This window comes from Octopus bimaculoides, chromosome 9, assembly GCF_001194135.2.
Source record: "Octopus bimaculoides isolate UCB-OBI-ISO-001 chromosome 9, ASM119413v2, whole genome shotgun sequence".
In the NCBI taxonomy this organism is placed as follows: Eukaryota; Metazoa; Mollusca; class Cephalopoda; order Octopoda; family Octopodidae; genus Octopus; species Octopus bimaculoides.
This window is the reverse complement of record NC_068989.1, coordinates 73,166,981-73,184,096: the sequence shown is the minus strand read 5'-3', so window position 1 is coordinate 73,184,096 and position 17,116 is coordinate 73,166,981. Positions and strand designations below refer to the sequence as shown.

Genomic DNA, 17,116 nt, shown 5'->3' with positions numbered 1-17,116 from the left:
TTTTTTTTTTTTTTTTTTTTAGTATTTAGCTATTGTCCTTTGTGTTGCAAATGCAAATCTTGCTGATGTCAACTTTTTATTGTGAGCTGGCAGAACTGTTAGCACACTGGGCAAATGCTGTCTTCACATTCTAAGTTCAAATTCCACCTAGGTCTGTTTTTACCTTTCATCCTTTCTGGGTCAGTAAAATAAGTACTGTTAAGCACTGGGGGGTGGGATGTAATTGGCTAGACCCTCCTGCAAAATTGCTGGTTTTGTGTCAAAATTTGAAGCTATTATTATTATTAGGATGATGGATTGGCAGAAATTATATAGTGTGAAACAAGATGACTTCTGGTATTCTATTACATTTCTCTTTGTCCCTCTAGGGTTAACTTTGCCTAGCGGGATCAATAAAATATAAATACCAGTTCAACAATGGGACCAGTTTAATTGACTTTCCTCTTAAAGTTACTGGCTTTGTGCCAAAATTTGAAACCAATATTATTACTATTCTTAAGGCGGCGAGCTGGCAGAATCGTTAGTACACTGAATGAAATGCTTTGCAGTATTTCACCTGTCTTTACATTCTGAGTTCAAATTCTGCTGAGGTCAACTTTGCTTTTCATCCTTTCAGGGTTGATAAATGAAGCACCAGTGAAACACTGGGGACAATGTGGTCGACTAGTCCCCTCCTCCTGGATTTCAGGCCTTGTGTGCCTATAGTAGAAAGGATTATTATTATTAAGACAGCAAACTGGCAGAATTGTTAATGCATTGGGTAAAATGCTTAGCATTTCCTCCACCTCTTTCTGTTTTGAATTCAAACCTTTGCTGAGGCTGATTTAGTCTTTCATCGTTTCATGGTTAACAAAATAAAATACCAGTCAAGTCCTAGGCCCCAATATAATCAACTTAACCCTCCTTTCAAAATTTGCTGGTTTTGTGCCCAAAATTTGAAATTATTACTATTCAGACAGTGAAGTTACAGATACAAAGAGTTTTAGAAAACGTCCTTCCTGGAGACATAATACCAGATCAGCTTTAGATTAAAAGGTTGGTTAGAGCAAGTTTTGTTAGTTGTAGCATTTAGTCCTTTCATCAAGTCATATAAATTCCAGCCAAATACATTGGTACTACATGAAAAGCACTGCTATATACTAGAATTCAAAAAACATTGGGGACAGTACAGGACAAGATAATTTGGGGTTACATAAAACACATGTAAAAAGTAAAAAATTAGAAAAATATAAATTTTAACAAATAATTCCCCAGAAGAGGGAGATTGCTTAGGGCTGCTTGTGGAAACCCCACAAGACCACAGAGGCCCTGACCACTAGGGCAGGTGCCCTCTCTACATGTCTACAAGTGCATGTTTAGAATAGGCCCGTTCACTTGGACCATTCTTGCTACATTCACCCACCTTTCAACAAAATTGCTGAGGATTTCCTTTGATTCTGTGCAACAACAGTAATAATTGTGAAGTAGGAGTATAGTCAATAGAACTGATACTTATAAAAATATTAGATTTGTATTCTATAAACTCCCCATCAGTCACCAAAGTATATATCAACTTTGGTGGATCTTGAACTCACAACATAAGAGGAACAAAGTTAAATACAATAAAACTAGATATTTATTATTTCTGGAAGACTGACAATACAATAATAAGGATTTATATTTCAGGCGCAAGAACACTTGATTTAGCCCTTAAGCATTCAGGTTGCTCTGTCAAATGTAATTCTTATTTATTCCCTTTGTTTTGAATTAATCATGCATTATCTTGTAGATTTGAAATTTCAATGATGTGATTGTTTATTTTTACAATGATATAGGGTAGGTGTGAGAAACAGGCTCTGGCCAGTTTGAACATGAAAAGAATATTTGAGGTGGATAGGCTAATGGGTTAAAGAATGGATGGTATATTTTGGTATTCATGTGTTTGTTTTTGTTTTTGGGGTTTTTTTTAAAAATTGTTTTCAGTGATATTATTCTTCCATAAATGCATAAAATTCTTATTTGTATAACTAATTTAATTGCATAATTTTCTGATTGTCTTGGTTTCTTTGTGGGAACACTGTACATTGAGTTAATGGTCTCTGAAATTTTGTTCAACAAAATAAGATGGGTACTTAATAAATTAAATAATAATAATAGTAATAATGGTTTCAAATTTTGGGTCAAGACCAATATTTTTCTGTGGGAAGGGGTTAGTTGATTACATTGACCCCAGTACTTGGCTGTTACTTTGTTTTACTGACCTGGAAAGCATGAACGGCAAAGTTGACCACAATGAAATTTGAACTCGAAACAAAGAACAAAGAGATGCTACTAAGTATTTTTACCAGTTCACCACCCTAATAAAAATAATAATTTCTTATATAGATACAAGGATAGAAATTTTGTGATTAAATCTACCCCTGTGCTTGACTGGGGACTTTATTTTAATTCCTCCCACCTCTTCCTCTGAAGGTAACCACGACAGGATTTGAACCCAGATTGTAAATAGATGTAGCTAAATACCGTAAAGCATTTTTTCCACTTCTTTGATGATTCCCTCAGTTTATTGCTACCAGGGCCTTTTCATACAGACCGTAATATATTCGTAGAGATGGCTTTTCAAACCTTTAGGGGTGAGAATGAGAGGGAAAGTAAAGACATTAAGTTCTATATGTATATATATATATATATATATATATATATATATATATATATAAGGGCATGCCCTTATATAAATAAATATATTATGGGGAATAAATGATGGATTTTTCCCTTATGAGGTTTTTTCATGCTAGCTACTTGATAAATTCTTATAAAAGACTTTATCCCATTATTGAATTAATTATATATATATGTCCTTCCTTTCTTGATCTCTCCTGGAGAAACCGTAGGGGCACTGTCATGATATGCAGTGTGTCTTGGGCATTTTAAACCTTGCAGAGCTCATCCCTCTCTTCTAAATACAGTCAGTTTTTTTTTTTTTTTAGAGAGAAACAAGAATTCAGCTAATTATATTCTATTTTTGTATTTGGAATTAAGCTAATTATGTATATTAAAAGAAGGAAAATGAGTTTTACGAAAATCTTTGTTTTAATATTTCTTTCTTGAGTAAGGCAATAGATTGGCAGAATGGCTGGAGTGATTTATAGTCAAAGTGTCTTGTGGTATTTAGCTACAGACTGTGTTCAAATTCCACTGATGTCAACTTTGTCATTTCTTCTTTTGGGGTGGCTTGGGGTAGGGTCGATATGTTCAACTATATCCATCACCAAGTTCAGGCTTTGTGCCTTCATTAACACACTGTCAAAGAGCTAATTAATTAAAAGAATTAGATAACTAGTTTACACCTTATTAAATGCTATTAGTACTTGAAATGTTGGTGTATTGCTTGTCGTGTTGTTTACCTTTGTTGTGTTCAGTTTGTTCGCTTTTTACTTCTGCTGTGGTTATTGTGCTATTCAACAAGTAGCAAGGTTTGAAATTTGCGCATGCACGCGTGCACAAACACACATGCAATACAGCACAATACAAGAGACACGCTAGCCATTGTTAACAAATTCTCATTTTCCCCTACTTATAAAATAAATTCCATCCTTCTACTTTTCCATTTGTTGAGCTACTCAACTTCAGTCCTACTTAAGCAAAACCTGTCATGAATAGAAATAACTGTTTTTCCCTAAGTCAATCCTGATTGAGGAGATCTATGATCAACAGCATTCCAGCTGTGAACATCACTCCATCGTGTGACATTTATTCCAAGTCTCTGATTTTAAATCCCGCCAAAACCAACTTTGTCCTTGGATATTGATAAATGCAGGAATAGTCAAATACAGGGAGTTCTTCTGTCTTTCTCTCTCTTTTCAAAATGGTTATTTGCACTGTGAGAAGGGTTGTAGGATACTACAGACAGTGTCCCTTTCTCCAAAAATTGAACATTTGATTGAGGGGGCCTAGAGATCACCTCTTATAGAAGAACCAATATGTTCCGGAACCATTAAAAGGGTAGTCCATGTGCTCTGGCTGCATGGAATCGAAATAAACAAAAAGTAGGGCTACATTATCTAATGAATCCTTATTTAATCCTTTAGGGATTTTTTACCATATTCTTGCTGAAATACACTGCCTTTGTTACAATTAAGTTTGAAAATAATAAAGAATCAATTAAAATGATTTTGTAATTATTTAACTGGTGTTTCGAACTGAAATTAGTCTGAAATTTCGTTGGGTGGTTTAAGTTTTGATTACTTTAAGACAGAAAGTTTGTGTTGTAACACTAGGGATAATCTCGAGCAATAGGTATTAAAAAGGTATAATAGTTTTGATTTGTAGGAACCTTAGTTGCTGGCTGCTATTTCTGGCAAGTCAGCCACTGCACAGAGGCTCTATCATTGGCTCATAAAGAGGAAGTAGTTTATTGAACACACAAGCAAGCCACAAATCCAATACCTCATTCATACAGGGCTTTGAGTGCTGTTCTTAGCTGTGGTCATCTCTTGTCCTTACAGTAGGCTCACTGTCCTAGAATGCAGGTATCTTAAAAATATAGTTGCCATCTTGAAAACAGATTGAAGGAAATTTGACAAACAGACATCAGGAGGCTCCTTGATTGGTTCAATTAATTTGTTCTTATATTAAGTTTAATTATGGCTTTATGTGTTATTGGATAAAATCCCTAATTTAAGCTTATATTTGTTTTAATTTTTTTTATTTTAAATTAAAATTATAATTTTTTTCTTGGTTTTTCTTTTGTTTTCCGTTTATTTTATTCAAATATATTTATTACTCATTTAAAACCTCATTTTTTACCTTTTCTTTTGTGGTTTTTTACAAACATTTTGAATATGCCTGATAAAAAAGAAAAAAAATGTCATTTGGTAAATTAAGGTTAAGAATAAAGTGTATTCACTTGAAATAACTCCCTAAACACACACAGCTTCCATGCACTGCAACACAAATATTTCTTCATAAATTCAATTTCTTTTTAAAAGGAAATGTTTCTTGTGAGAATGGGGCTATGAGTGATAAAGAAGTTTGATGGAGAAAAAGGATGTGTTTGTCTTTTTTGTTTGGTAATCCTTATGTTTTTGTGAGTTTTTTTTTTGTTGTTTTTTTTTTTTGCACTAAATCTTAAGCACAGAGAGCTAAATAAGCATTTAAATGATTGAAAACTAATATTTTTAAAGTAAGAAAATAATTAAAAATGTTTGTATTTGGTTTGCAACATTCTTGATATGAACTTGTGCATTGAAACAGATTTTGCTGTGTCTCAGGATGGGTCATTATGCCAATAGCAAAAACATGCACTGGTTTTACATCACTTCTTGTTAATTGTCAATTCTAAGGTGGCAACCTGGCAGAATCATTAACACACCGGGCAAAATTTTTAGCAGTATTTCGTCTGTCTTTACATTCTGAGATTGACTTTGCCTTTAATCCTTTCAGGGTTGATAAAATAAGTACCAGTTGAGCACTGGTGTTGATGTAATCAACTTATCTCCTCCCCTGAAATTGCTGGCCTTGTACCAAAATTTGAAACTAGTATCATTTGTCAATTCACTAACGTTTACCCAATTAGCTACCTGGTTTTTGATTAATCATTTGGTCAGTAAATCAATCGGCTAGGTTTGTCAAATTTGTCTTATCACCATTTGTGATCTTGGAGTAGAGAAGGTGTATCATTGATCAGGTCAAAGATGACAATGAAAGGACTTTGACAAACCTAGCTGATGGATTGATTGACTGACCAATTAAACAACTGATTTGTTAATTGGGTTCTAACAAATAGACTGATGATAATAAAAGAAGTGAAACAGAACTAGTATGTATGTGTGTGTGTGTGTGTGTGTGTGTTTGTTATTAACATAATGACCCTCTCAAGGTGCAACAAAATAAATGAAACTTAGGCATTTATAAACATGATTTCTTAACATAAAACTGTATCCAGCTACTTATGCATGCTTAGCTTTAGTGTAAAAAAAAAAAAAAGAAAGAAAAAACCTAAGGGCAACCAGCATTTTTATTGTTTTGAAATGTTTATTACAAGTAAGTATAATGAGTTCTTTGGGTTTATTCCATTAAAACTGCTACTGGTTGTTTGATCTAACATTTTATTCTTTCCATCACCATCACTTCATTGTCTGTGTTTCTCTTCTTTTACACTACAGTAATCTCTCGCCACACCTCGGTTTATTATTTAAGCTTACATCGATTCCTCTGTGGCGTTGTTTTGCATTTATAATAAAATATATACAAATTATAAAAATAATTCTTTAAAATATATACAGTACAGTACTGTTTCTACTTTGCGGATGTTCACGTATTGGAGTGGGGGTGGAACATAACGCCCATGCTAGTCGAGGGATTGGTGTATTTTTATATAAACATTCTATGTGCACGGACATATATATAGAAGTGTAAACAGGATAAATAGAACTCAAAATATGTACTTACATACACACACACACACATATATATATATATTATTCTTAATCATCAGAAATCAGTGACTCAAGGGCCAAGTGTTTCATGCATGACTATGCTCTCAGTCCTTGAATCACTTCTACCACTTATAAAATATATATACTGTAAATCCTCGAGTATAATACGCAGGGGATTTTTAGGGGGCTGTACCTCTGAAAAACCTAAACCTTGTGTATAATATGCACCCCTTCTCTAACTTGAATCAAGGAGGTCTATATAACACCCTTGGTTTGTAAACGTATATACGGTAACATCTTTTATTATTGTATATATAACATAATGCAAACATGTAGCTTCTTGTGCACTTTGTTTGCAGAAAATAAAGAAATAACAGTTATAATGTCAGTGAAAAATAAATATTAAGTAAATTGCCTTTACATATTTATCACTTAGAAAATATTTTTCATTTTTAACCTCGTATGTAGTACACACTAGAAATTTTGACCTTTAAATTTTTGGGGAAAATGTGCGGATTATACTCGAGGATTTACGGTACGTTGTATTTATAATTTAAGTTTAGGTAGGAGACTTTAAGGTGTAGTTATAGGAATGTCATTGTAGTGTGCCTGCTGAGCACGTTCACTGCTTGCAGCTACCAGGCATCATCTGGAGTAGTGCATATTCATATATGAATTAGAAGCAGCTCGAGGGATATAAACAATATCAAACGCACATATAGAAGGTATGTGTTTTGCTAGTTTGTAGACTTGATACAAGTTATCTTACTTGTCGATGACTTCCAGGCTTTTTAACACCAGGTGCATTGTAGTAAAGATTGTTCGCCAGCATAACATGGCAGTCCTGGTTTAGGATTAATGTTGCTGTAATTTAGCCCACTTGTTTAGCGCTGAGTGAGGATGCTAGATTCCCTTGTTTGAAAATATAAGGACACAGATCGTGTCGTATAGCCAGCTGGAGACGATGTCTCCTAGGGCTAAATTACAGCAACATTAGTCCTAAACCAGGACTGCCATGTTATGTTAGCAAACAATCTTTACTACAAAGTACTGTTGCTGAATATCTCGTGTTGTTAGATTTTAAAATAGTAATTTACCAGGTGCATTGATTAGAATATATTCTCTTAGGTCTATAAGTACAACTAACTAGCAGAACACATGCCTTGTGTATGTATGTTTGATATTCATCATCACCATTTAACATCTGTTGTCCATGCTGGCATGTTGGATGGTTTGACTGGGGCTGGTAAGCTGGAAGGCTGCACCAGACTCCAGTCTGATCTGGCGTGGTTTTCTATGGCTGGATGCCCTTCCTAATGCCAACCACTCCAAGAGTGTAATGTGTGCTTTTAGGTGCCATTTGTGTGACATTGTGTGTGTATGTATATATATCATCGTTTAATGTTTTGACTAGAGCTGAGGAGCTGCACCAGACTCCAGTCTGATTTGGCATGGTTTCTATGACTGGATGCCCTTCCTAGCACCAACCACTTTACAGAATGTGCCGGGTGCTTTTACATGTATATATATATATACATGTGTCTACACACAAATGTATTGTGCTCACACAAATGCATATGTGAGAGCACACGCACATATACAATCAAACCCATTTATACATGCCTATGTATTAAGTTTTAATTGTATGGAATGGGTGTTATCGGGACAGAACAAAGTGTGATTAAAAGATACTTAGAATCTTCAAAGTTACAATGGCTGTAAAGTTTTCAATTTCTTGGGTAACCAATCTCTCGGGCAACTATTCAGCCCGTTATAGTTGCCTATAATGGGATACAGCGCATATATTTGACAACATAACATGGCAGTCCTGGTTTAGGACTAATGTTGCTGTAATTTAGCCCCAGGAGACATCATCTCAAGGTGGCTATACGACACGATCTGTGTCCTGGGATACAGCGCATGACCCTGTTTGCTTCATTGCTGCATTCATTCAGTCGATCACTCTGCATGATGTAAAAACTAGGCTCCAGTTCTGTGGTTAGTGTTTGCATTTTCCTGAGGCTTGCTGCATGTTTAGTTACAAATAAACTTCATTTTCCAGATTATTTTCTTCTCATAACATTGTCATTTCATTTAATGCCTGTCCTTGCATTTTTAGGATCAACTAACAAGCCTATAGGAAAGGGGTACCAAAACCATCATTATCAGCAGCATTTTATGTACACTTTTGCTTGCTAGCATGGGTTTGACAGATTATCACAGTTTGAGACAGTTATTATTCAGTGTTACTTAGACATATTAAAGACCATATCACTACCTGGGTTAGACTGATCAATAGGCAGTTATTATTCAGCATTATTACCCTTCTAAACATGTTAATATCAATTCCTCCAACATTATGCAAATATCACAGACAAGCCTGAATATTCTTTCCGTAAGTGGTTGGTTCATAGACTAGTTGGAGTGTAGGACAAAATACTTTGTAGTATTTATTAATTGCTAGTAAGGACCCCACATTTCGTTCTAGAACCGCAATATGCTACCAGGTATAGTAAAGGCTTATTAGACAATACTGTATCCTACCTGTGTTAGCAGTGCAATTCTGTCATTTTTTAAAGTGATCTCTACAAATTTTCTTCAGAAACTAGAACCAGCACCAAAAGTTACAACTATTATGGTCACATAATGAAATACTGTGTGCCTACCAGCAGTAAAAATGCACATACCAGTTGCTCAGAGCAGGCTTAATATGTAAAATTGATATATCCAATTGTATTGTACTGCTAAATTTAGTAGCTATTTAAGCAATGTGTTCATAGAGGGTTAATGGCTTGGATAGGGTACTGAAGAAAGGGCAAAAACTCTTGAAATATGCTCATACACCCATTACTATTTTTCTGTTTTCAATCACATTGTTTACCTAGATGTATGGCACAAAGACAGTTTCATATGAATGAGATGCAGTCATTTGCATTATCACCATTATATAACTGGTATTAATTTTATAAGAATCCAGAAAGGTAGACAACAGCAAAGTCAGACTTGACAGGATTAAATGTTTTCAGCTGTTTCCTCAAAGGTGAATTTGAAATAATAATGGTTTCTGATTGAGACATGAAGCCAACAGTTTTGAGGGGAGGGACCATTGGTTCCAGTACTTGACTGGTACTTTATTTTATCAACCCTCAAAGGAAGAAAAGCGAAGTTGATTGTGGCAGGATTTGAACTCAAAATGTACAGTGCCAGAATGAATATGGTATGGTATTTTTTCTGGTGCTCTAACATTATTGCCAGCCCATCATCTTAATGCATTTCAGATTTTGGCACAAGGTCAACAATTCTAAGGTGAAAGGGTTAATCGATTACATTTTATATTGACCTGTGAAAAGATGAAAGGCAGAATTGACCTCAGTGGTATTTGAATTCAAAAACATAAAGAACTAGAAGAAATTCCACTCAACATTTTATGTGATGCTTTGACATTTCTGTCAGTTTACCATCTTAATGATAAAATTAGATGAATGAAACAAAAACTGTGGTGGATATTTTCATTAAGGGAAATGGTAGAATTTGAAGAAACTGTTGGCAGTCTTGTGTTGATAAATAGTAAAGATTAAAAAAATCTGTCATGACCAATGCCAGTGTCGCATAACTGGCACGTAAAAAGCACCCTTTGAATGTTAGGCAATATGCTTGAGAAGACCCGTCAAACCAAGTGAAATCATAGTCATGGCTGATGCCAGTGTTGCATAATTGGTTCCCATGCTAGTGGCACATAAAAAGCACTCTTTAAACTTTAGGCCTCATGGAGGCAGTGACAGGTGACCAAAACCTTTGGCAATATACTGTACTTGAGAAGACCTGTCAAGCCAAGTGAGATCATAGTCGTGACCAATGCCGGTGTTTTGTAACTGGCACATAAAAAGCACCCACTACACTCTTGGAGTGGTTGATATTAGGAAGGGCATCCAGCTGTAGAAATCATGCCAAATTAGATTGGAACCTGGTCCAGCTCCCCAGCTGACCAGTTTTCAGTCAAGCCATCCAACCCATGGCAGCATGGAAAACAGATGTTAAATGATGATGATAATGATGATAAATTGTCCCATAAAAAATTTGGGGAGGAAATCATATTGCCATGAAGAAGTCTAACATTTTGGTGGGTTGACAAGGATCAGCTGAATCCTTTGTCAGAGAGTGATGAGATGTTTACTTACAATACTAAATAAATACTAAGAGTATTTTTTACCCTTATTTAGTACTTCAAATGTTGCTTTGTCTGTATCATTGTACTTATCCTTTATTGTAGTTGTCAGTGATAATGATGATGCACTTCTTTTCCATTATTTCTCATCTTAGTAAGATGTATCAATGCTTCCTCTTTTAGCATTTTTTGTCTTGGCTTTCATTTCTTCATTTCCATAGCGGACTAATTTAGTTTTTCCTTCTTCAAATATGCATGACGCTGCAAAATGCGAGACCTTTAACGTCAGTTAATACCTCATCTTCAAACTATTCACAGATGTTAGTTTGAACATAATTACACTTGGATATAAGGCTGTACAGTGTCTTGACTTTTATTTGCATGATGTTATCAAAGAGATATATAGTCATATGCAGCATTTAATAAAACCCAAAAGTTATTAACTCCCTAATTCTAATATCAAGTAAATGATTTAAACAGAACACACTCAAGGAATCTTGTATCACAATATTTAAAACTCTTATCAAAATATATAAAATGCCATTTTTTTCTAACATTTCCTTCTACTCATTAGCTAAAGGTGATGGTATTTGCTTAACTTAATCTGTATGTGGCACTATGGCTAGACTCACACTTTTGATTTTAACTTACTACAAGAATAATTAAAATTATCTGCTGTCTCTTTGTGTTACAGAGGAAACAACCCCTGTAAAACTCTCGTTAAGTGACATTCATGCAGGATGGTTCTTGTCTAAGGTTAGCATTATATAATTAACATTATACTTGACATAGGTTAATAAAAATATATCAGAAAAAAATTATTGTACATCAATGAGTAAAATAATAACAGTATATTAGTTTGATTCTGGTGGTGATCTTATTTCTAATGAATTACACTGTCTATTGGTTTAATTTTATTTTTAAAATAGACAAAAATTGATGCTAGGGTTTGATAAGGATTGTAGTTAGTTTTTTTTTTCTTTACTTCCAACAGGTAGATTGTTGTTAGAATCTAATTTTCTTTGGGGCTGTCAGGTTAGTGAAATTATTCTTAGGCCTGATTTATATTTAATAACTATCTTTGGTTGATTAATTTCCTGAAGGTTGGCTATCCTTGTAAATATCCAAGTTACTTGTCACAGTAGGTAAACTCTCCCCTTGGTAAACTATTCTTTATTTTCTAGTCTTTGATGAAGTATTCCATATTTTCTCTAATGCTTCTGTGACTATATCTCTGTTGAAATATAGTCACTCTGCTTTTGTTTCAGTTAATTTTGAAAATAATGAATTTAGTAAAATAACTTTGTCATTAGTAATCTGGTGTTTGAAGCAAATATTCAAATGAAATCTTGGCAGAAGGTTTTACTTTAGACCACTTTAACTCTTTGGCTACCATATTTCTGTTGAAATACACAACCTTTCTTTCAGTTAATTTTGAAAATAAAAAGTTTAGTGAAATAATTTTGTCAATAGGTGCAGGAGTGGCTGTGTGGTAAGTAGCTTGCTTACTCCCACTGCGTGGCACTTTGGGCAAGTGTCTTCTACTATAGTCTCAGGCCGACCAAAGCCTTGTGAGTGGATTTGGTAGACGGATACTGAAAGAAGACCGTCGTATATATGTATATGCATATATATATATATATATATATATGTGTGTGTGTGTGTTTGTCCCCCACCAACATCGCTTGCCAACCGATGCTGGTGTGTTTACATCCCCGTAACTTAGCAGTTCGGCAAAAGAGACCGATAGAATAAGTCCTGGGATCGATTTGCTCGACTAAAGGCAGTGCCCCAGCATGGCCGCAGTCAAATGACTGAAACAATTAAAAGAGTTATTATAAATCTGCTGTTTGAAACATAAATAATCTTGAAATTTTGACATTTTAATTTAGGCCACTTTTATCATCATCATCATCATTGTTTAACGTCCGCTTTCCATGCTAGCATGGGTTGGACGATTTGACTGAGGACTGGTGAAACCGGATGGCAACACCAGGCTCCAATCTAAATTTGGCAGAGTTTCTACAGCTGGATGCCCTTCCTAACTTTAAAACAAGAAATTTGTATCTTAGAACCAGAGGCAGTCATGATAAGGTTTTACCAAAACAACAGCAGGCACAGGACCACATTAGTTATTTTAGAAATTTTTAACTGGAGAGAAAGAAGAAAAAGTGTTTAATTTGTTAAGTCCATAATATTAGGAAGAACCTAAAACTCAAACATTTGAAGAATAAACTAATGAAAAAACAGCATCAACAGATACGGTAATTGTAAAAACCAAAAAAAAAAAAAATACTAGAGAACTTTAAAAAAAACCAATTTGGTTAACATTTTTTGATATCTCCATCTTATAAATACTTTACTACGTTCTTGTTAACTGAAGGCTCTTACTCAGAACTTCTATCAATCTTTAGAATGAACATACATATAATCATCATCATCATCATTTAATGTCCGCTTTCCATGCTGGCATGGGTTGGACGGTTTGACAAGAGCTGGTATGACCAGGGAGCCACATCTTGCTCCGTTATCTGTTCTGGTATGGTTTCTACAGCTGGGATGCCCTTTCCAATGCCAACCACTTTACAGAGTGTATTGGGTGCTTTTTACATGGCACCAGTACCTGTATCAATTTTGCTGTGGTGAATGAGTCTTCTTGAGAACAGCATGACACTGGCTGTAAAACTTAAAAGAGGTTAACTGCATAATTTATGAGTTATCTTCTCTTGCAGCATGCAAAAACTGTCTCCGTTTATAAGTTTTCTTCCCTATAGGGCATTGCTAGCTGCTTACTTCCTCTGATTTTGGTCTTATACATGCAAAGATAGCTTAGGCTTGACAGCTGTTTGCTCCATAATCCCTCGCCATGAACTTTTTGTTCTTGGCATTTATAAACATGCATTCCACAATCAACAATTGAAGTTTTTCTTGTGTGCTGTTGGAAATATACCTTCAAATTTTTAAGTAGTTGAATTCACCACTGATTTCTTTTCAGATTTCATTTTTTTAGAAACTGATGAAATGTTTTAAAATTTAGTTAATCTAGATCTTCTTCAGAAAAGCTCCATGTATGCAAATCAAAATAGCCACCTGTGCATCATACTAAATCTATTTACATCATTAAAAGGCATGATGTTGTGGAATTGTTTGAGGTAAATCTCTTCAGAGACTTGTTGTGTTAAAAACAAAATATATATCGGAGCAAGGTGAACATTGCCACTGCAGTGAGTAATAAATCTATGCCTTGTAATGGTGTGCATACATTTAGTGTGATACACAGATGGCTTCTTCAGCAGTATTTTCATCAGGAAAATTTCCTTTAGTTTTGTAAACAAGCTGAACTTAAGAAACAAACAAAAATTAGATGTTATATTTGTATCAATATCAGTCGTAGAAGAAATTAAATGTGTTTTTAGATTTTTTTTTTTTGTTCTTTTTATTTTGTGCTTGCATATTGGTTGAAATCTGGAATTTTAATATCAGGATGGGACCAGTGCTGAAGCTTCACATTCGCGGCAAATTGGACCGACGATTCACACATGAGGAATTTTATGTACTGGACAATAAAAGAGCAGCAGAAAGAAATAAGAAAATAAAGTGAGAAAGCAAAGAAAGTGAATACACGTTATACAAAAGAAAATCCCCAAACTTTGCATATACCATATATGGTATATACATGAAATGCATATTATGATATATACATACACACACACACACATATATATATACATATATGATATGTATGTATATATATATATATATATATATATATATATATATATATATATATATATATACATACATGATATGTATGTGTGTATATATGTATATATATATATATGATAAATGCATAATATATATATATATATATATATATATATATATACATTGGTTACTTCCAATGAGTTTGTTAAGCTGAAAAGTGACTGTTTTAGTGTATTATTCACTAACTTTGAACATCAGTCTCGATATGACTGATTAATTAATAATAATAATTGTAAAACTAATACTAATCATCATGAAAAATTTTGCATGTTTTTTTTTTTATCCCTTGGAAATTTGAGAAATGTTTTCAAGTCACCAACATCCTTAAACAAGCCTTTCTTTTTTGTTTTGGGGTTTTTTTTCTGGTTCTGGTTAATTTTTAAAATGTTTCCTTCAATAAAAGATAGAAAAACTGTATTTTGGAACTTTTGAGTGTTGTTTCTTTACATCCATTTCCTAAATAGTCGTAAATAGCAGTCTAAAATATTTCCATAGTGATAGATGTAAATGGATTCTAATAAATGTAATTCTTAGGCAAAACCAGTATTATACAGTGTTTAACCCTTTTGTTACCATATTTCTGTTGAGATACTCTGTCATTGCTTCAATTAATTTTGAATATAATGAAGAATTTAGTAAAATAACTTTGTCATTATTAATTGACTTTTGGAACATAGACTCAGACTAACTTCTGATGGAAGATTTTAATTCAAAACTCTTGACAATGAGATGTTTGTTACACAAAGCAAGGAGCAGTCTTAGATTGGTTAGTATCAAAAAGGTTAATAAGACTGGACCCTCTGAATTACAAGTAGAATCCATTTGACTAGCCTTCCACACAATTTTCATCTATCCAATTTCACTCACAGGGTTGGGCTTGTTTCATGTTCTGAGTAATATAAAGCTTTCCTTTCATGAGCCCCACGTTACTCTGGTGATTGAATAAATTGGGAATGTGTATCATATATAATGTAAGGATGCCAGGAAAATATGTTCAGAGTATCACATGTAATACACAGGACAAGCAAAGGGTTAAGCTGTATTATGTATAACAGTGGTTTTCGATTGGCTAAAATTACTCAAAATCAGCAAAATTTAAAAGCTCTTAACTTTTTTACTTAATAATTTATGGCAGGAATGAATTTCATTTTTCACAATTAGCATACAAAACTAAATCGATATAACCAAATTTGAAAACAAGTGGAACAAAATTAAAAAAAAAAAGCAAACGAAATTTGTGACCAACTGAAAAGGTCCTTTTATTTAATCATCAAAGTGTCTCAGGTGGTTGTTCATTATCACCTGGTGTAAAGTTAAGAGCCAATTAAGTAATCACAACAGGTAAGGATATAATGTATAAGACAATACTGGATAAGTTGCACCTTGAAGTAAAATATGTAGAACATGCTGGAAAAAATAATTGTGTGGATTAAAAAGAGTGATCGTCCATTGCAATTTGTTGCAGTTAAGCAACTAGCACCGTTAAATCTTAGGGAACCACAATCAACCACATTTTATACTGATGTTGCAAATACTCTTAATGGTGATTATATTGGGTGCTGGAAAAGCAGCCATGTCGAGTTCAAAATCAAACAAAATGTAAGAATTAAAAAAGAATGTAAAATGCCAAGAGGTTTTTAGGAGAAATAATATCAGAGATGTATTAAGTTATGGTTCTTTGTAGCATGAGAAATTATCTGTTGTTCTTCATTATTTGAATATTGCTACACACGAGATTTATCGCTTGTGGAGTAAACCCATCGATTCATTAAGGCAGTGTTGGAATAAAAGACAGGAGAATTCCCAGAAACAGAAATTTGCTTAATGTTTTACTATTCTCCTCATCTACAAGACGAGTGTATTCTGTGATCAACGGACACGCAGAATAGCTATCTCTACTTCATGGAGAAGGAATTGGGCAAGGAACGGATTGGTTGTTTTCTTCTATAAAATGAATGTTCAGTTCAAGATATCGATTTATGGATCTTTCTGATTTGGCGGACACCATTTTTTATTTAGTGTGTTTTCTACCGAAACACTTTAAAACTTCGTATACTTGTATATTTTGTCTTATAGAACAGAAAAATTTTTATATTCGAAGTTGTTTCATGTTAAAAGTTGTCGTATTTCTGTAATTTCAACCAATCACTGACGTCTATTGAGGTGAAAACAATTACTGCTGTGGTTTGTCAACAACACGTATTTCGTTAGAAAACAAATGGTGTCCGCCAAATCAGAAAGATCCCAATTTTTTAATATTTTGCCTTCTCAATGTATGTTCTCGTTGCACAGACAAGAGTATCTAAGCAGGGGAAACAACTCTAGTTTTAAGTTACTCGGCTAGCTATGCAGTTCTCCAGCATATAAAAAGTATAAAAGATGCTTGAGATTGACAATGGCGACCGTCTAGAAGCCACAGCAAGGTGTGACGAGAGTTGTATCGAAATTCTAGTAGCAGCCCTTGCTTTAAATGTTGTTGGCACTCTATCGCTTACGAGGTCGAGGGTTCCAGTTGATCCGATCAACGGAACAGCCTGCTCGTGAAATTAACGTGCAAGTGGTTGAGCACTCCACAGACACGTGTACCCTTAACGTAGTTCTCGGAGATATTCAGCGTGATACAGAGTGTGACAAGGCTGGCCCTTTGAAATACAGGCACAACAGAATCAGGAAGTAAGAGTGAGAGAAAGTTGTGGTGAAAGAGTATAGCAGGGTTCACCGCCATCCCCTGCCGGAGCCTCGTGGAGCTTTAGGTGTTTTCGCTCAATAA

At 34.3% G+C, this 17,116-nt stretch overlaps 1 long non-coding RNA gene across 1 annotated transcript in view; it reads left to right on the top strand.

The window, feature by feature from the left end:
* The window catches only part of LOC128248734 (uncharacterized), a 24,531-nt gene extending 9,768 nt beyond the window's left edge, over window positions 1–14,763 (top strand). Inside the window, exon 2 of the long non-coding RNA XR_008264917.1 lies at window positions 14,065–14,763. This is a non-coding gene — a long non-coding RNA (uncharacterized LOC128248734). The remainder of the gene's footprint in view (window positions 1–14,064) is intronic.
* The last annotated feature ends 2,353 nt before the right edge of the window (window positions 14,764–17,116 follow it).